The sequence below is a fragment of the Maylandia zebra genome, linkage group LG22, assembly GCF_041146795.1.
Source record: "Maylandia zebra isolate NMK-2024a linkage group LG22, Mzebra_GT3a, whole genome shotgun sequence".
Lineage (NCBI taxonomy): Eukaryota > Metazoa > Chordata > Actinopteri > Cichliformes > Cichlidae > Maylandia > Maylandia zebra.
The window spans coordinates 24,397,759-24,419,796 of record NC_135187.1 but is presented as its reverse complement, the minus strand read 5'-3'; the positions used below and the strand labels follow the sequence as shown (position 1 = coordinate 24,419,796).

At 39.7% G+C, this 22,038-nt stretch overlaps 1 protein-coding gene across 2 annotated transcripts in view; it reads left to right on the top strand.

Moving 5' to 3' along the window:
• The window catches only part of csmd2 (CUB and Sushi multiple domains 2), a 275,924-nt gene that overhangs the window by 97,659 nt on the left and 156,227 nt on the right, over window positions 1-22,038 (top strand). The gene's annotated exons all lie outside the window — the stretch shown is intronic.

Here is a 22,038-nt window from a genome sequence, read left to right as displayed (position 1 = left end):
GGAAAATCTGCCATGCTGCCTTTGTCTCGGATATAATATAAAAATGCAGGTTTAGTTTCAGGATCGTGTCGGAGACAGACAGCTCAGATAAAAAAAAGAAAGACAGAAGACTTTGGAGTTAGAGCCACAGGCAGTTGGCAGGAAAGGACAAGCTATTTAACACTTGAGACACAGGCTCTGAGAGACAGAGAGGAGGGAAAAAAGACTGTTGATAAGGGAAACAGGTTCAGAAAGAATATATGAGAAGTCATCTCAGAGTGAGAGGCCCCAGGAAACCTCATGTCGGTTTCACTCATTCGCTTAGTAGTTAAGCAAAAATACTTCCCAAGAAGAACTTGATTGACTCTGAGCGGTCTTAGAACTGAAAAAATTCTGCCTAGTAGTCTGATATTAAAGTCTCGTTGAATCTTTGCTTGGCCAGTGGAGAGCTGATCGCTTCCTGGGCTCCCACAGACCGCCGCCTGACTGTGCTTCTTTTGCATATTTTACGATGTCATCAGCTTCTTGTCCTAGACTTTGATTTGCTCTATGTTGTCATGGGGAAGCGCCCAGTTCTCTACTGGCTGTGTCATCTTTGTGGCAGTTGTTGCCAGTGGCGTCTATGGTAGTGCACCTGCAGCATGGCTTTGCTGTCTTAAAGAACAAGGAAGAGCAGAAGGGAGTAAGTCACTAGAGAGGAGGCAGAAGGGCTTTGGCAAGTGATGGATACTGCAAGTCACAGTTGATCATGCACATTGGAAGGAAAAGGAAGTACAAGAGACAGAGGACACGATGCAGACAAGCTGGCTTGCATCTATTGTTTCACTTTTTTTCTCCTGTTTCGCTAGCTTAAGTGTTACCCACATACTGTACCACTGATTTGTAAAAGTTTTGGCTATTTTTTCTCATTTTTAAAAACTCATCAGCCCACTTTACCTCCAATGTGTCGAGGTAGTGAGCAGGGAGTACTAAGGATGTGGAGAAAGTGAAATGAATCACAGCGAGTATTACTATGGAAGAATGTGGCCCGGTCTTATGAATTGCATTTTCTGCTACATAATGTGAGCAGCTGGGTGCTGGTTTACTTAGGGAAAAGATAGCAGCAGGATACAATATGAGAAGAAGATCAACCGTAGGAGGCGATGTGATGCTCAGGGCGTTGTTCTGCTTGTAAACCTTTGGTCTTGGAATTCATTTTAATTTAGCTTGGGCACCAACCTAAACATTGTGCATCCTCATGGCAGTGGTTTTCCTTAATGTGCCTGGCCAAAAAAAACCCTTTCAGGGATGATTTGAGAAGAGGGTTGTAACCTCGTGTGTTTGTGTGAAGCTCAACGCTTCTTTCTCAACAACTCTCCAAGAAGAGGACAAAGATTATTATTAATGTTGTGGCTGATTGGTGAGGGCAAAAGAGGGATGCTATGGTACAGCAGTAAAGGAATGAGCAGACACTAGTGATGACGTGTGAAAGGAAGGGCAGGACCTTTGAAGAAGAGGGTGGACGTAAGGTTGAGAGATGGGTGCAAGGATTGAAAACTCAGCTGGTGGCCAATTAGAGAGGTCAGGCTTGGCTGTTTGATGATGCTGACCTAAAGCCTTTCTGCTCTCAGTGAATGAATGGATCAGTGAACCTTCAACTCAGTGGGGCTTGACGGTTGATGATCTCTCTCTCTTCCTCATCATGCAAATACGCTCTCTGATTTCATCACACTGGTGTGTACACAGCTGCTAAGCTTAAAAGCTGTTTCTGTATTTCAGATCTTATGGTTTACAGTTTAGCTCCAAAGGGTCATGTCGCTAATATGAGAATACTTGTTTTTGTTTGTTTTTTTTACATTTTTCAATCTTGTATTGCTTTCCATTGGCTTTAAGAAATATATCACTATAAATTACTGGTATTTGCAAATGACTAGAACGCTTTCTTGTTCTTGAGTGGGTGATGTCGGTCTCCCTCTATCCGATTGCAGCCGTTGTTCAATATGTGGGAATCTGTCTGAACTTTATTGATTGATACCTGACTGACAGGTTCATTGATCTGACACAAAAAAGAAGGGCCAAGAGATCGTGGTCAAAACCATGCTTCCCAGATCGATCCACAGCATTTTAAACTAAAGCAAGTCAAGCTTGCATGTTCTGAGTTTCTTTGTTGCGCTCACGTTTGTTTGTATATGTGTTGGTAAAGGGAGAGAACGAATCACAATTAACACCATCATTCACCAACAAGGACGTCACCTCTGTGAATATCTGAATGTGATCTTGATAGGATGCGATCTCTACCATCCTGCACTTTAATTGGCGGTTCCACGGAATTAGCATTCTGAAGAGGCGGCAGAAAAAGACAGCTCTGAACACCAGCTCCACAAGCTGAGATGTGCATGTGGATTGAATGTGGCAGCGGGAAAGGCCTGGTAAAAATGGCAAGTGAATTAGGTGAATTCTGCCTCTGCTCAGCGGTACCCTGACAGGACTTCTTCACTGTTGCTTGCCCAGGGGAACACATTACTCTGCTATTACACTGTTTGCATCCACATTGATTTTCTTCCCCATCACCATCCACTTTGAGGCAATGTAAATAATGCCCGATGCTAACCAATTGCCAGATCCTCATTTGCCCACTAGCTACTAAGTGGAACTCACAGCTATTTGACTTGTAATTTTCTTAGGTGCTCAATTGTTTTTCAAAGCACTATAATACATTTTCATCTACCAGCAGTGCTCTCTTGAGATGTTGAAAGGAACTCCCAAAGCAGCTTGAATACTGTAAATAGAGAGTATAAAGTGCCTAAATCTGTACTTGAAAGAAGTCTGAATATTGGCTTTATTCCCTCGGTTCTACAAAAAAAGATTATGTAAAAAAAATGCCACATCACAGTTAAGCGATTGCACCATTTTAAAGAAAGTGTTTCCAAACAAAAACTTAAATCATCTTTTTCTTTTCTATCTTGGTAACTTTTGCAAACTCTTTCTGTTTCCCAGGTGATTTTTTTTCTTTCTTTATGCATCCATCTCTGACAACACATTGCTCCCTGGGAAAATGCAACTTATTTCTTCCTGTTTGGAGATCTGAGAACCCATTGAGTTTTGATCCCTCTAGGTAACCTCCTGCTTTCTCGTGTCTGTTTTAACTCCACGCCTTTATGGAATTGAGACGCTGACATTTAGCCAGCCTATGGATTATCCCCGGCGTGCTGATTTGTGTCAACCTGTCCCAACCTGGCGATGGGAGCGCGTCCGTGTGTGTACGAGAGAGGCAGAAAGAGATAAAGAGTTGCCGGAGAGGAGTGCAGAACACTGGATATATTGATTGGCTGTTAGGTTGACTCACCTGAGAGTGAGTGAGTGAGTGAATGAGTGGTCTTTGGAAAAGCTTTCTAAGTCCGGGGGTTGTTTTTCTTTTGTTTCCAGAGAAATGAGTGTGTTTCGTTTTTGTGGAGATAAATGCTTCTTTCTTCTCCTTCTATAAAAGACAGTGGAAAACTTGTTTTTTTTCCATGTCAGGGCTCGTGAGATTTCCTAAACTCAGCTTTTTTACTCAAGATGATCATTTTCCTGCTTTGTATACAGTCATGTGCATGTTGTATTACAGCTGTGAGAGTTGTTACCGTATGCAGATGTGTCATGAACATGCCAACTGCTGTTCGCCATGAGGAAAACACATTCATTAGTCACACCCTCCCACTGGGACTCCTCTGCAAAGCTGCTATTTTTTTATGTTATAAAACGGTCACGGCGAGAGTGTGTGTGGAAGTGAGTGATTGTGCGGCTTCTCCGGTGAACAGCGTTTGACTGACAGTGCAAGAAAAGGTGATTACGCACTCATGCTTTGCTTTAAAACACAATTATATGTACATTTGGGCACACAGACAGCGATTTCCAGCATCTGAATACAGGTCATTTGCAGCGTATGGAGGGGCATTTTGCATAAATATGTGTACTGTGTCACGGTTGAGTGGGCGCTTTTTCTCATTGTGAATGTTAAATACATTTCTTATCCGTTTCCTATGCTCGGCCCTGTTTTTGCACAAAACCGGCTGCTGTAGTAAAGCAAACGTTTTGCTTCGGAGCTTTATCCATAAATCACCAAATCGCTAGGCAGGTCATGTCACACTGGTACAACTTTCCTTCTCAGTGTCTCAGTGTCTTTGTTTCTCAGACATTATGTCTCGTAACTGTGTTGTTACTGTAAGGCATTTTAATGGCTGATTTTAATGGTCTAATTTGTCAACTGAAATCCAGTAACCGGGGCTGTTATCGGAAATCCCGCGTACAGATCATCTAAGATAAAAGTAAGCTCAGGAAAATGGGTAGAAAGTGATAGATATGGCAAGTTTTCAAGAGTTAAGCTTGCTACCCGTACCATATGGAAAGATTTGCCTTTGAAACACAGGTTTCAAAGTATTGGCTTTTACTGTCTGTGAAGGTTCTCAGTCATCCAGGTCATCGTAGTCAAAGGAGCTTGCAAAGAAAAGCGTCTGGACTTCTTTAAGTTGCTTGAAGACGTTTCACCTCTCATCCGAGAAGCTTCTTCAGTTCTAAGGTCAAATGGTGGAGAGTCCCAGATATAAACCTAGTGGGAGTAACCCCCCACAGAGGGACAAAAGGACCCCCTGATGATCCTCTAATCGCCTGAGCCAAGGTGTGAAAGGTGTGAAACTGGGTGTGGGTCTTCAAGCAAATTAAAGAAGTCCAGACGCTTTTCTTTGCAAGCTCCTTTGACTATTGGCTTTTACTGTTTTTCTCTTTGCCTTTTTTCTGCACACTTGTGCTATAATCACTTAACTGACCATGTGGACGGAGTAGAAAGATGGTAGAGCTGTCCACAGCTTTTTGCTAGGGACAAGAATGTGATCACAAAGTGCAAATTTCACCCAGGACAGAAGCAACTGCTGCAAAACAGTTTCTGCAACATCACATGCTAACACAAAGCATCTTGATGTGTGCTTAATCATGATGGTAAGAAAATGTCACATGTAGAAAGCTCATTTCTTGAAAAATGAAAACATTTCTCCCACTAAAAACGTAAAGTCCAGATGAACACGATCTACTTCCTGGGCTAATAAAGAAGAGAGATTTAAGCTTCGTGCATACCGAGCTCAGCCAAGTAGAAAGAGCCTGATCTTCAACAGGTAACAAAAGCAGTAGTGATGGTCAGGCTTATAGCTTTACAGCATTCACACTTCTCCAGTAGAATTGCTGCCGAGCCCCGTTAAGTGCTCTTTGGGCTGGTTTTCAGCGTTGCTGTCAGTTTTGTGTTAATATTTAAATACCAAAGGGGAGATTTTTTTTTTTTTGTCTTCATTAGGATCAGGATTTATGTCAGTGTGTGGGACTGTTGCCTGAGGTTTATACTGCTAAATGGCTATATGGCAATGTATCTCACACCAAGTTACAGAGTAATGCAAAAGTAATGTAACCAGTGGTTTAACAAATTCATTTCTCCAGGGAATAATTAACGCCATGCATTAAGTAACAAGTAATATATAATGCATCACTTTTGGATGTGGATTTATGTTCTATTGGAAAGGCTTGTCTGCATAACTAAAGTCCCACAACTGCACTCTTGTAAACTTTTTCATTTAAAAGCTTATGGGACTAAAATGAAAAATACCTCAGGGCTAATGGTTATGATGCCCTGACACCTCAAGGATCTCACATCAGAGGCAATGAAAAGATGCGCTATCTGTCTACAAATGTCACGCCCTCTTATTTAGCAGCAGCTGTATCTCAGTTTCTTTCTATCTTACACACGCATGGTTTCTTTGTTAACCTCCAGACCGTAGCTGTGTCTGCCTTTAAACTTTATTTTTTGCCTACCAGTTGTCAAAATCTTAGCTCTGCTTGTTCCTGAATGTCTGAGCTCCCATTGTGTATTTTTTTTTTTTTTTAGCTTTCTACACTCAAGCACAGTTTTGCTTATTAGCCTTTGCTTGACCATTGGATCAATAGCTCTTGTTGCCAGTCGCGCCACTGTGGGCCTTCAAAGTTTGCCGGAGTTCAGATTTATGAGCAGCAGCACTTGGTTGAGGACTCAATCTGCAACGTGCCATTGATCAAAGCAGCATTTATGATGAAGTTTGTGCCACCCGCCAAGAAATTCTCCAGCTGAACATTATCTCCAACACCTGGTGCCATGCTGCAGATTGGCTCACCCCAGCACTCTACACCGTGTTACTCACTCTGTCACATTGCTCAGGCTAAGAGCTGGAGAGGAGAGGGTATGTTTGAGTGCAGAGAGTAAGGTTAACAAAAAACAAAACAAAGAAAAGCTCAGCCATGGATTCTATCAACCTCCCTGGCTTGCATGTGCATACCTGTGTTTTCTCAAGGTGACTATTTCCGTTCCACTGTCAAAATTACACCTCAGCACACATGAAGATTGGTGACTAATATGCAGCTTTAATTGTCATTGATCATCCGTGTTATGTTTAAAAACAGCAGGTGCAGCAGCTTATTAGTCAATATTCCATGTAAACCGGAGCAGCCGGTGCAGCAGTGTCTGTGTAAGCATGTCTAGCCATGTGTTACCTCAACCCCATCCCAGTGACACCAGAGAGCACACAGAGGTTGGAGGTAATGTGGCAGATCACTCTGCCCTGACTGGGTGTCTTTTTAGTTGTTTTTACCAAGCACTGCACCGTTGGGATCCAATATGTTGCTTTTAGCAATCACATAGATGCACTAATGGCTTATAATTTGTACACAGAGGCATATTTAAGTTACAAACACTGGCACCCTGGGCCTCCAAATGGACTGGATGTCTTTTTAAAGATATATCATTTCATTTATTCCAAAAATATTTCAGAAATAACTTTAATAAACACCTCTTCCATCGCGGCTTCAAGGGAGAACTTGAATACTAAAGTACTGTCCGCATCACTGCAGTAGTGCATTTATGACAATAACAAAACATATTTTTGAAATAATCCAAGTTTTTTTTTTTTTTGACAGTTTTTTAGTTGTAATCCCCGAAGCTTTTCATCGTCTTTGCTTAACAGTCACGTCTGTCTTCCTTCTTCCTTTCTAATTATTTAACTAATTATATTAACAGAGAAAGGTCATCTATCAGTATGGTCAAAACCACAATGATGCTCTTGTTTTCTGTCTTTCATCATCTGTCACCCCTGTGAAACTAATTGTTTTACGCTCATGTTTGATCTGCAGCTTCTACTGATGCTTCATCCACAGCTTGCCTTGATCCCTTAAATCACGTCCTGGGTCAAGTGCAGATAACCTTAAGAAGGATGGTTTACTTCAGAGGCTCTTTTGTTGTGGTGTGATCAAAAGACGTTGAATGGAAATTTATATTGACGGCTTTTGGTCAACACCATTGTTCTCTGCCAGGGTTTTGTACCCTTGGGCGTCTGAGCACCCTGATGTTTGAGGTCCATAAGCACATACCTGCAACATACAGATGAATCCCAATCAGGCACCTCTTCTGTGGAACAAGCTGCCAGATCTGGGAGATAGAAACCCTCCCTAAAAAGATCAGGCTTAATTTTTTCCTTTTTTTCTTAAATAAAGCATATAGTTAGTGTAGGATCAGTTAACCCTGGTTCTGCTGAATGTTTCTCCAGTTAAAAGAGAGTTCTTTCTTTCCACTGTTTTGACATTAATTGCAGGATCTTTACCTCACAATATAAAGCACCTCGAGGTGACTGTTGTTGTGATTTGGGACTATTTAAATAAAGTTGAATTAATTTGAATTTCTGCTGGTGGCACATAGTCTGTATATTTCTGCTCTCCCTTCCTTTTTTTTAAAGCAGTTAACAAAAGGAAAAGTGAAATAAAAATAACGGCAATTTCTCAGGACAACCTAAAAAAAGGTTGTTATTCCTTTAACTTTCTCCAAGTATGATTGGTGCAGCACTGGGTGTCACAGAGCTGTAAGGGGTGTCACTTCGGTCAATTAATCAATCACAGTAATTAGCTCCGATAAAACAAAAGGAAGAAGTAGTGGGAAGAGGAGCGGCTTAGAAGGAAAGCAATGTATGAAATCAATTGGCCAAAAGTGCTGCAGTCAGTGGTCTGTCACAGAGGAAAATGGAGTTTCATTTTAAATTGTAAAAGCAGGACTGCAAGGATGAGTACAGCAAAGTCATTCCATTAGGCCCGATTGTTTGATGCTGTGTGTAACTGCATACACATGCACTTGAAATGGTTCTGCTGCACTGCATGTTCCACAAGTGCTTGAAAGTAGTCCAGGATTTAGTCTGAAACTGTGAATTTGTGCTCAGGATAAAGCCCTTGAGCATAAAAGGTCTTGTTGTCTTATAGTGATGTTTATATGAGGTGATCGTATTACTGGCCACTCAGAGACACCTATATGATTAGTAATTTGTTAAGCTAAATTTAAACATCCAAACCAGACACAAGTGAAAAAGGACAAAGAACTTAGTAAGAACTTAGCATCTGATCAACATTAATACAATTAAATTAATTATTATAGTTATTTAACATATAATTGGTTGTTGCTATGACAAGAAAGAGGAATAAAAAAAATATCTTTGTTTGCAGTGTGACCCTGATGCAGTAACAGCAGAACATCTGGTCCCTGAGCATCCCCAGAGTGGACGGACATGTCATTGTCTGATCTGGGTCATTGCTCAACAGCAACACATCCCTTCTGTCTTTGTGACATCCCCAGTTTTTCCATAAATGGAAATATAGATAACAAGAAAGGCAAAAAACTGCATTTTATAATGTGTATCTTAATAGTTTATATTTTTTTTTTAACCAACTCTGCTTGCTTTCATTGAATTAAGCACCATTGTGTCGATAGTAGTGGAGTGATCTTATGTCTGTGAATAAGTGCTTGTATTTAGTATTTATTATTATAATTTCATAATTGAAAACAGTACATTTGACTAAAATCTCTAAAAATAACAGTAAGTAGCTTTAAAGCTAACCCACTCTGGACTCCTGAGTTGATGCACTAGCTTTTTAGGCTTAGTCATTCTCACCTCAGAGGACAGTATTACTCACATAGTGAAGGTCTTGTTCTACACAATTTGAGACTCATGGCTAAATATCCCTGCATTTTAGGCTTGGAAAGCTCGCATTAGTGGCTGGTAATGAAAGAAGAAAAGAAGGATCAGGAGAGGAAAATGAGGGAACCTGCAAGGTGAAATAAAGCAAGGGCATGCTCAGTGGTTTGGAGTGTAATATATCTTAATCTTCTTTGGGACAGCAGGACAGGTTGCATGTGTGTATGCCGGAGTTTGTACAGTCGGTATGAATTCACTCGTCTGGTGCTACTGTGGGGTGTGTTTGTGTGGCAATGAAATACCCGTCCTCTTCCCATTCATCAGACAGAGCCTGTCTTTTTGTATGAGGTGACATTAGGCCAACCTGAATATATTTACAGAGGAACCTTTATGAACTCTGGTGAACGTGCCTTGACCGGCAATTACAGGCTGCACGGCCGTGAGCCTCCATAAAAACTCTTCCCAACTGCATCAATAAACGTGGGGAGGCAAAAGGTGACAGGCAGTGTTGAAATTCACCGTAGGAAAGTCTAAGCTGCACTGTCGAACCCGTACATGGAAAACTGGTGACATGATTTTGAAGTTTTTCATTCTACAGCAGTGTGAATGGTTGCGCGTATGGTATGAACCATTTAAAGCAGAGGGATGTGTTTTTTTAAATAACCAAATAAACTCATTGCAAATGCAGTTGTTCCTTTTTAGAGGTGAAGTAAAAGCTCAAACAGCACAGTGGTTATATGATCCACTAGACTCCTTCTGTAAGTGGCTTTTTGCTTGGTAGAGATTTTTGGAGAGTGCCAGAGAGGTGTCTGGATCATATTGATCCCACAGCACTGCAATCTTTCTTAATCCCACTCTCCTCACAGACGAGATGAGACAGAAGCAGCGACAGAAAGACATCCAAAATAAATAAATAAACGTTATCTCGAGTAAGCTCTAATATAATGCGCCCCTGGGTGGCAGGAGTTTGTAAGCAAGTTCATTTTTAACATCAGAATTTTTTAATTTTTAGTCATCAAATATCAAAAACAGTTTCATTCTTTAGGTGATCTGCTTTTCTAGGTGTTGGCTTTTTAATCGGACGTATGCACACATACACGCCAAGGGTGGTGTTTGCTCTCTCTGGTGTCTTGTTGGACAAGCGATCAGCTTTACGCCCGTGCCAACACGTGCAGCTCATTTACCACTGACATCACACCCTTCCGTCTTTTTTGACACTGAGGGTGCCTGTTTGCCACCCTTCCTGTTTTTTAATTAGATGGTCTGATTAGAGAACATTGATGAGGGTTGGGAAGTGTACAAAGGAAGAAAAAAATAATAATTAAAACAGGGATTAGTCTGGTCTGGGGCCTCGTGTAGACAGAATTAACGCCGAGCGCTGTCTCGCTCTATCACTTGCAGATCAGTGTTGCTAATATCACAGTATTATTAGCTGCACTATCCTCCCCAACTGTGTGATAACAGAGGATTACAGAAGGTGCTGTGGCCAGTGAACCAGGAAAAAACAGTGTGATTTGTCTTAGCATGGCTAATTAGTGCGCTGTTTGCATGGATGATATGGATCAGGGATAAAGCTGATCCTTTGACAGAGGGCCAGCTGTGGAGGCTATATTGTGGCTCAACATGAAAATGCTTGTATAAACATTCAGCCATTTTTCCTGTGCATATGCTTTAATAAACAACTGGTGATCAGTTTACAGTGTTGGCATGGACGTGGGCACGGCTGCAGGCCTGCATCCGGATAACCTGAGACCTGTTCGCACTGCTCTTAATGCTGCTGCTGACATAATGGAGTATGACCTATTGGTTTATAGGGATACATGTAATGGATTGCATATATATATATATGTTTTAACTTTAATAATAATAACTTCATTCCCTATGTGTGTTGTGTATGTTTGCTTGGTGACCAGTGCCAGAGCTGAAGGGTTAATTAAGTTTTAAGACCTACAATCCTGACGAGTTCCTGCATCACGCGCACGAAAATGAAGGGCACGTTATCCAAAGGCAGCTATTACTGGCATTCTTCTGGAGCTAAGAAGGGCATGTTGTGAAATTACTTGGTCAGTATAAATTGGTGTTGGTTCTCTTGCATTACATCCATTGTATTCATAATTAGTCCCAGTGTTGGTGGTGCACTCAGCTGTAGGGTAATTACCTACAATATGTGAAGAAACCTTTTGATTCATTTCCATGGTTATGAAATCTCTTTTTAGCGTAAATTAAATGATGGCTGAACTGAAGTATGCCGTACCTCATAATACTGGAATTTAAGTATTCTATTTGAATTCTGTTCTTTGACAAATTTGCTTGTGCTTTTTTTCCTCTCGTTTTATCCAAAGTGCATTTGCTTAAAGCCTTCATGCTGTTAATAGAGCTTTAACTCAGAGCGATAATTTAGTATTTTCTTTTCAAAAACAACAAGAAAAATTACCCCTTTTAATGTGCCATGAATGGCACCATTAGAATAGATAAACAGTGTTGCTTTGAGAGCAATCTGACTTTTCTTTGGCTATTATAAAAGCCATTAGTAAGGGAATGGGGGTATTGACTCTTTGTTTTTCACAAAGTTACTTGTTTGGGTGTTTTTTTGTAGCTACGGTTCTAAAACAGTACGTACAAATGTAAGAACATGCTGGGGTCTAAAAGGTTCTTGACCTGATACTCTAACTTCAGCTTGAAATTGTAATATTATTAAGAAGTTTACTTTTGAGATTACAAGATTGTAGCAAACCTTAAAAAAAAAATCATTTCTGAAAGACTTCTGTAAGTGTAACACGCCTGAGATTCCTGTAAGTCGTTTTACTGTCAAAGAGAAAATAAATTCTCAACGAGCAGGAGGAAAATTAGCTGCCATAGACGATGAGCTATGTTCTCAGTGTTGACAAAAAGAAAGAAAGGCATTGTTATTTGGTGCAATTTTTAAAGCTACAATGGCACCTCGGGCTTTTATGGCTAATTTAAGTTTATTATGAATGTGTTGCACTTGTTAATGGACATTTTATTTGATGGATTTTCTACTTTAGACTTGTCAGCCCAGATTCTTTTCTTATTGACAGCTTGTGGCATTTGAGGGCTTTAACAGTTACAGTAAGAATTATGATTATTATCCTTTTTTTGAAAGTAAATTAATAAGCATAATGGATTCTTGCTGCATAAAAGGACTTTGTGACTTTAACAAACTCCTCTTCCTAGAAGTCATTATCTGTGAGACTTTGCTATCTGGGCAGAATTTTGAGAATAAAATATCAACTATTAGGCTGTCACTCATTGTAACAACTGTTTTTCACGTCTGTCACCTGTCTATCCGGACTGCCTCTGTGGTTCAGTAGTGCTACATGGTAATTCTCCAAGAACTCTGAAAGCCCTGAGGTCTCTGTGGCCATTTGCTCCTGTAGATGCTGGTCGTATATAAACTGGTGCCAAATTAGCAAAGGGTTTAGTTCCACTTTGGGATTCTTCCAGTCTTTTTCCTTTTGTTCTTTTCTGTCCCAGTTCATTAAAGCAGATATTACACTACCCTATGAGAGTTGTATATCTTTTCCCCATCCGACAGTTTGTGCTTGATGGCACGCTTACTGTCCAAAATCCGTAATTAGTGTGCCCTAAGCCTTTCTGTTTTCTATGCTGTATTAGCTTTTCTGTTAGATTTGATGTCATTAATGCTTCTAAAAGCTGTATTTACTGTCACGCTTACCTATCAGGTTGCGTGGTTACTGGCGTCTTTGTTTAACAAATGTATGCTTTTGTGATTTTTTTTTTTTTAATCTTGAAATATTATCAAACTGGAAGCTTTGTCATTTTAATGGGATAAGTACAGCTTTGTTAGTGATCTGTCTTGAATCTCTGCTGCATAGTTTTTAAGATATAGCTAGTTTGTGACCCATTTTTTAAAAAGAATCCTTAAAAATTAAGCCGCCGCAGCACATTATCTGCACCACATTAAAAGGGAATTGATGATGCATTTTGTGCTCTAATATTCTGTCAATATTCATCCTTTTTTTTCTTTGTGCCAAGTTCTCAATTCCAAACCTTGGCCTGGTTAGGGCTCAGAAAACCCCACAGGAGATTACTGTAGCTCAGGCTTTAGCTGTGGTCCTCACATCAAAGGTGCAAGGAAAGAGAGGGAGCCACTGTAGAGATGCAGAGACACAGGACAACAAATACTGGCACTAGTACGGAAGGGGGGGGGACAAGCAATAAGGATGTGCTATAGGTACGGAGGATCCAAAAGACCAAAGGAGTCTCTTGAACGAGTGATGAAACGTTTCTCCCGCTGAAAACGCTATATCCAGATGATCAGAATCTACTTCTTTGGCTAAATGGCCGCAGGGTATCCAAATCAGACCAAGGTCAAATAGTTTATGGAGCTCCATTCCATTTGTTGTTTCACTCCGAAAAATGAAATGAAAATGAAAATCGGTCGAGTAAAATTTCCTTTTCCTATTTGATGATTCAAACGGGAGGAGGAAATTCAAAAGACTTGTGAGAATACATGAGACCATGAAAAACCTGATAACTATGTGTAGTGGGCTACAAAGGCCATTAATGTATGTAGCATCACATTGCAAGCCACATCTGTTTGAATAAAGCTGTGTGTAAGTGTCCATGCTGACATCAGACTGTAACACATACAATGCTTATTTGCTCTTCTTGTTGCATTAAAAAGAAACAAAGGCAAAGTAAAAACCTTTCAATATCAAAATACATTAGCTGCAAATGTGGCTAATACAGATAATAACAGTAACTGAGCTGTTGGACTGTCTAGTTACATCAAGCATCACCAACAACATGTTGGAAAGAGCTTTAAATACAGCACTGTATGGTATATCTTAACAATTTTAGTATAATATAACTTTTTTTTAGCTGTTTATATTCCTCTCATAAATTTCATTAAAAAAAAAATCTTGATGCTTCAAATAAGACTGAAAATGTAACAATCTAAATACATGATAATATAGAAGCTATTGGCTAATTGTGTAATTTAACATTTAATTTGACCAGATTCCATTAAACTGAACATTTGACATTTATTTGTGGAACAAATTTGCTTTGATTAATTACTTAAAGTTAGCATTTAATATTTTGGCCATAAATATTTTTGGGTGTGTATACAGTTTACATCTAGCATGTATTTCGTATGTATGCACCCAGTTAGGATATCACGGTTAGTGTTGATTTGTTATTTGGACTCAGGTTATGGGAATTTGTAAAGGTTTAAAAACAAAATTGAATCATTTGGTCTTTTTCTCTCCCATTTACATAACATGGTTTAACCAACCATGCTAACCAACCCCAAGTCTCATCTTCATGTTATTTCTGGCATATATATTAGCTCGTTCTGTAGGACAAGGTCCTTACTGCTCTGTCTTCTGCGTGTTCTGGTTATTACCTTGTACTTACACATTAAAAAAAAAAAAAAATTCAGGCATTGCATTAGTCATCGCTGAATACAGGTAGAAAATGATAGTCACTCACAGCATTCATCCCTTCCCGAGGCAGCCCTCTGTGCCAGCCAGTCGTTTGTTCGCAGAAGTGATGAATTTCATGCTAATTATCAAGCACACACTACTGCTCAGGGAGCTTTGTGGGCAGATCCCAAGACAGAAGGCTGTGAATATAAACAGGCGCACCTGCACATACTCACACAGCGGTAATAATATGGTGTTCATTGGGACGATATTTGGGCGCTCATGGGCAGGGCATTAAAGTCGCATATTTTATTTACCTAATTGAGTCCAGTGGGATTATTTATGTGATGCTTTGTCTTCTGTGTAAAGGGAAGACAGAGGAAGGAAGATGGACAGAGCTTTTAACATACTTGCATGTTACAGTCCCAGTCTGTTTTCAATTCTCTTGGTTGGAGTTCAAAACGAAGGAAGTGGTACGATTTTATTGTTTTCATATTTCTTTGCCCTTTCCTCTATCACACATTTATATTGCAAACAATGTGTCTAATGGCCTTTGACAAGTGAATATCATTGTTTTCTTTTTAACCACAAAGTGAAAATCCCACTTATCATAATATGTTGTCTATCAGTGGTTGTTAACGATGTGCATCCTTAGATGTCATATAATTTAGAGATGACTCATTGTTTATACAGTGCGGTTAGCATATTTTGCTCACAGTGGTAAAAAAAATGCCTCCTGATTACCTTGGTTAAACAATCAGCCTGAAAGACAAATCACAGTTTCCGTTTGGCATTGTCACAGCTAAGAAATAAAAAGGCAAGTAAATGTATAAAAAAATTTATCTGCTGTAATTACTTGTCTTGCAGTAAACACTTTGTTTTCGAGAAACATAAAAAAGCCTTCTTCCTAATTAAAGAAAAACATTATAAATTTAAAAAAATAATCTGAAGATATGTTATTTGCAAATATTATTTATTTATGCAAGTTCCCTAGAGGAGCAAAACTAACTTACTAAGATTTATGTCAAGAGCAGACACATTTTGCATTTTATCACAACATTTACCAAATAGTCTTTCGGCATAAATATCCCATCAATATACAGTAAAAGTAAGAAAGAAAAAATAATAATGAAGGTCAAAACATTTTCTAGTTTTGTTGAACTTCATGAAGTAAGAAATGTAGCGGACTGATTTGCAAGCAGTTGTAATTGTTGTGGCTTCAAAGAAAGTATTCCCTGTTCGCACTAAACGGACTTCTGTGAGTTTAAAAGTGCTCATGTCTTTCAGATAGACGTCTTTGTCAGCCCGAGACCATCCTTAAAACTTTTTTTTTTTCAGTATTCTTTTTGAGATTAATAAATTCAAGAAATGCTAAAGTTCCTGTGGGAATAAAAGCTGGAAATAAAAAGAGAAGATGCAAAAAGGAAAGGTTAAAATTATCCAACAAATTCTAGCCAGGCAAGGTTCTACCTCAGGGCTTTGCTCCCCTCCTCTCCTTACAGAGCATAGCAACTTGCATTACTTTACTCTGAGTGACTGTGTTCCTGCAGGCTCGCTTTCTGTCAGGGAAAGACTGATGTTGATTGACAGCTTACACAAGGTCTCTGCCAAAGCTACTGTAATCACATTCACCAGAGTAAGGCTCAGGCATACTCAGCCTGTGATGCCCTGATGGCCTGGAGGAATCAAATGCATGAAAGCTTTTTTTTTTAACCACGATGTATTTAGATATAGGGGAACTCATGTAAACGATGTAGCGTAGATGTGTCTATGAACTGCTGTGTTGCAGCATACTTTGTGTTGCTGTGTGTTATAAATGTTTTCCTGGTACCTCATGCACAGAGGCCTCTCTGCCTCTGTGCATGAGGCACAGAGGTTTAAACTTATATATTTTTATCTTAATCAAAAGAGTTTTGTTGTTGTTGTTTGGGTTTTTTTTTGGCTGAACTTTTCCTGACTTTGATGCTATCAAAGCCCCACCTCCCCACCCCGCTCACCCCATTCACACATCCACCCCAGCAAGCTGTTTGATTCCTCTTAAGTGCCTCCTGCTCGGGGCTCCAGTATTAATGAGAGCGAAATTAACGACAGTGCCACCATTGTGCTGCCATTAGGCTGCTCCTGTCCCAATTATCTGATGTTACTGCCGTCATTCTCATTATGTCGCCTTTTTGAATTTCTAAGTAGAGATTAATATCAATTGCCGTGCACTTTTAGTGAAACCATTTTCGAGAGGCAAATCGAGTTTGTTTGCTCAGCGAATGAGCAACTTGCCTCAAAAGAAAAAAAGTGACGAGAGCGGAAATTGAGCGAGAGAATGCACAGCTGGGAAACAGCTGTCGCCAAATGCCAATGCAAACACCTACAACTGTACCTGCGCACGCATGCTAATGTCTGTGTCCTCAGATGTGTGCTACTTGCCTGAGCAAAGACCAGTAAGTGTTGGATTTAGTTGCTTTAAATAGCCAGATGAGGGTGAAGGACACTCTTAATACAGAGGTAAGGCAGGAGGGTTTGATTTAGAGCTGTCATCACCTACCTCTCCACATTCACAGAGTCATTCAACTTTTCATAAACCATTAGGTTGAAAAATCTGCTACTCACTCAAGCAGGTATGCCTTTGTTTCTTTCCTCTTTTGTTCGTCTCTGTTACCATCTTTCTGTTTACTCTGTGGACATTGATGTTACATCTGAATATCATTGAACCACTTCAAACTAAATGCATTCAGCACCATGTGCTGCAGAAACCTATTGGCTGTGGATAATGTTAGTCTATTCAAGTTGATAAACCGCCTCTTTACCTTCTTAAGGACATTTCATCTGGACATTTATTGTTCAGTTACAGTTATATGACGGCAAGCATCCGCGCCTTTAAAACCTAACAATCTAAGCTCTGTATTGAGCATTGTAACAAATGGCGAGTAGACCATTGTTTATTACTCATAATACCCAGAAGCCCCAATTACCACAAATCTGAGTCTAAATAACTGCTCTTAATAGATCTGAGTGGCTTGAACCTCTTGTACCTCTCACTCATTCTTCTCTGTCCTGTGCTCTGTCTGGCATGCCCACTTCCTGCTGGCAGACATGCTGCTGATTAATGTGTTGATAATTACTACATAGACAGAGAAGCACAATTAATACTAGTCATTTAGCATCATTAAACCAGGCTTCATTGTGTTCGCACAGTTTTGTCTGTCGGGTTCTTGTGTGGCCACGTGAGTGCTGTGGTTCCTGAGATCATACGGGTTCACACCGCACATGTCAAAAGAATGATTTATGTCTGTCCGCTCTAATGACTCCTGGGTAGTAGCTGTTGTGAATTGAGGGCATGTTTGAACCTTTTTACGTCACATCACAGACAGACGTCACCTTTGAACTGACAGCCCCCATGGGACAGGACCAAATAGCTTTTGCATTTTGCATATTGGGCTTACTCTACGCTTTTATTTATATAATGCCCAACGGTATAGAACTGTTAAAGCATCTCCAGGTTTTTGCAGTGTAGTCAATGACCATCCAGACTAATGAGAGGGCCTATTAGCGCTTCATTAATCCTCATAGTGAGGGAATGAGGATGCAGGAAATGTGTCAGCCATCACTGCAGTGTCCTCCATGGACCCAGATTTTATTCAGATTTTACGTACAGAAACATATAGAGAGAGTAATAGACCTTTGTCATTGATGAAGAGCACTCAGTAGAAATATTTTTCATTATCAGCAGACCTAACTGGTGAAATATTTGCCTGGAGTCAGAAACAAGCCTAAAGTAAATTAAAGAAAAATATTGCCAAAAGTCAGTTTTCTTGCCACATTGTGTACATTTTGTTTTCTTCACTTTTAAAGAGGATTGATTACAGCTGGGGACATCCAGAATTGTTTTTCAGATGACTCACTGTTTAGCGCATAAGTGGAATTTGTCTTCCAGCACCATACGTTGATTAAGAAAGATCAGTGGGGTATTTATTTATTTCTCTTGTTTGTGCAGTTTGTAAGCCAACTGTTGGTGGTGGTTGGTGCATTAAAACAGCTATATATTCAAAACAACACACAACTACATATGTGCGCGTGTTCGTGTGTGCGGGGTCAGGTGTTAGGAGTTTATCTCTGAGTGGGTAATTCATCTTTGGGAGGGAAAAAAGGAGCGACTGTGAACAGCAGCATGAAATCAAGGATGAATGTAATTAAAGGCTGACTTTGCACCTTTTTTTGCAAGGGTTGAAAATTGCACAACTGACCTCGGTTGAACCGCAATTGCATTAATTTCTGCTGAGGGCAAAACAGTCTTTATCCCCGGACCGGTGAAGATGGATCTTAAGGTAAACAAGAAAATGACACATCCCAGGAAATGTTGCTAAGAGGGACAATGACCCACGGTAAGAGACTTGCCTCTGCTTTCTGTGCTGATGCAAACTGATACAAAGCTCTATTTTAACTGGTGAAGAGTAGCAAAACAACACTTTTGGCTGGATGTGAAGTTCTTTCTCCACATCTGCTGTGTGTGCTTTCAGTTGCATTCCAGTCATTTGTATTGTTGTGCACACTTGCATCATAGAGAAGAGGTGGTTTTATCATTAAACTGGGGGTTAAAGGTCAGCGCTGACTCAAGAAGAAACAGATGGAGAGGCCTCTTTTAACTGGATGGTGATTTTATTCATCCCGGTCATGTGTGATGTACAAGTGATTGCCTCTTTTTCTACCTCGCCATGTTCTCCATTCTTCCACTCTCCATTTTAGTATTTACCTGTGATCTCGCTCTCTCAGCGTTGTGCAAAGTAATACAATAATATAAGGCAGAAACACATGAAATAGATTAATATCTTTCAGAGCTGGAAAAAAGTGTATAGCCATAAAAGACAATAGGAATGCATGTTATCTCCCACAAATGGATTTAGACGAGGCGGCCAATAAAAGCTAATGGAAAATGAGATCAGGCTGTATCAGCTAGAGTGAATATCTCAGCTCTCTGCTGTATAATGGAAGAGAACTTGGCCTCCTTCCACTTTCCACATAACTTAAAGGCTTAATTCTACCAGTCCTGTTTGAAGTTTTGTGTAACATGTGGCAGAAGGATCAAAGATGACTTTGAACAGACTGAGACCAAACATACCCGCAAGTCTCCATTTGGGCGATGTGACATGAGAGTGAGTACACATAAATTTGTGTGTTTGAACATTTGTAATTAAAATACCTGGCTAATTAACACCGTGCTACATTTAATTGAGCTTGTGTGCTCTAGTGCCTGCACATACTTCTCTTCAAGTGTCTCTTTGTTTGTGTTAGTTTGTGTTTGTGTGAATCCGGTTTGGAACACTTGCCTATGAGCCTATGAATCTACACATTATTCCTTTTTTCTATTTTTAATTTTGTAGCCTAACTTAAGCAGTTGCAAACTTCCCCTAGTTGCTATAATCAAAGTTCACATCCTGGTAAGTTGCCAGCCCACAGTCGTTGTTTAGAAGCTTTTTCTCCATTGCTCTCTCAGCAGTGCCAGCCATCTGGATTTGGAATTGGCATTTTCCGATCGTCCACCTGTCTGTTCTAACTTTGTCACATTATTCTACAGCCACTAGATGGTGGGACGTAAGAGAAACACTCTTCACTGCTATTTCATCTTTATCCTCATGTCTTCCTTGTTTTGAATTTGAAAGAGAAAGCCGAGGAGATAATGCTGATTTTGACATCACATATTGTCCCAAAACTAAACATGAAGGAGAGTAAGACAGGTACCAAACGCCAGTACAACACATTCAGAGTCAGCTCCGGATCTTCTATATGCCTGTTCCATCATGGAATGACGACAAACAGGCCATGTAACTGCTTTTGAGCCTCTGAAGTTGGGGTCTCTGTATCGAATTAGCTATAATCCCTCAACAATTGCAACACTTTTATTAAACCCTTTGAATTAAAGCCTGCTCTTCAATCACACATTGATTGGTTGATTTAAATTCCACTGTGGTGGCGCACAGAGGCCAAATTAAAAAAAATTGTGTAATTGTTCAAATACTTAGGGACCTAACTGTATATATTTTTTTTTGAATCAATTTGAGTTCATGCATTAAGAGTCTCTGAATGAAAAATGAATGGCTTTGTCAGCAACCCTCAATCTAATTAAAAGAAAATGAATATATGAAACTCCTGCAGGGGGGAAGAAAATACTGTGGGTGGACAGTTGGAAGATTTGTGCAGAAAGGAAGTCACTGAAAGTAGATGGTGTGGTTCGGTTTTGGCAGTTCGTGATGCCGGGATGACTCATTCTCTGTGTCCTCTGGAAGCTTCTCATCTCTTCTCTGTTTTGTTCTTCTTCTACTCCTTTCTCTGCAAAACAGCTTTTCACCCACATTTGATATTCTTCACTATTAAAAATGTCTAATCTTATCTCGTTACCTGGGCAAATTGACACATACATAATCTGAAAAACCTTGTAAAACAAACTTTTTGCAGGAAAAACTTTGGCTGTATTTTATGAACTGTGTGAGAAAAACAAATGCAGTGTAACACATGACACTGAGTGAGCAGTGCCACAAGTTCCAGACGAGTCGGGATGAGTGGAAAGTGATTAAAGGCCATCAGCTGTCCATTAGATTGGAGTTCTTTTTTTCATTTCAGCTCATCTTAGAGCCTCATATAACATCCAGGAGTCAACCATCTGACAACATGTGCCTTAAAAATAAAAATCAATAGAGATTTAGCTTCTTCAGCACCGATTTTCTAATAAAGAAAAAAAAAAGCATGAAGAAAATCCAGGAAAACACTTTACGCTTTACAGGCTGTTCATTGTCTCGTTCATTTAAAAAACCATCGCATGGAGGTTTGACCTTCACAAGCTCAGTTAATACTCAAAATCATGCGTCAGTACCAAAGATTCAGGCTGTAGTTTGAATTTCTCTCATGGATCAATAAGTGTTAACTCTTTTTTGTTAGGACAACGTTAGGACTTTTAAGGCAAAGCGTTTCTCCAGATAATAAGCCAGAGCAGGAATGGGTTAAACTGAATATGTGACAAAATATTGGTTAGAAATGTTGGGAAAAAAAGGTTGGAGGAAGATAATTGTATGAAGTGAGCTAGTGTTTCTAACCATCCATCCATCCATCCATTCATTTTCTTCTGCCCATCCAATTCAGGGTCTTGGGGAGAGCTGCATCCTATCCCAGCTATCATAGGGAGAGAGGCAGTGTAAGCCCTGGACAGGCCACCAGTCTGTCACAGTGTTTGTCTCTATGTTATTGCAATATTTCACAAGTTACTGTGTATTTTATGTACAGGTTTCTGTTTCATTGCTGTTTCATTTAATGTAATGTGTTGCAGGATTTACCTTTCTATCCTAGTCTGGGTTTGTTTTTTATAACTCATTAGAAGGAAATAAGGTCACCAATTTTTTCAAAGGAAATTAAGCTTCTGGAATCTCAATACAATGCTAAACTTGCCTCAGCTGTAATATAAGTCCTGCTTATGTAGATAAACTAAGAAAAAAAGAAATGATTTAATCAGACTAAAAGGCAGTGATTTAAAAAGAAGAGAAAGAATACATATTATGTTCCAAGAAAGACATTGGCAGCGTCATTTGCAAGTTCATTGGCTCAATAAATTTGGTTACAGATGTATATTAGTGTTTGCAATGGCAAGGACAAGCCCATGGCAGAGAGATATATCTGTATATCCA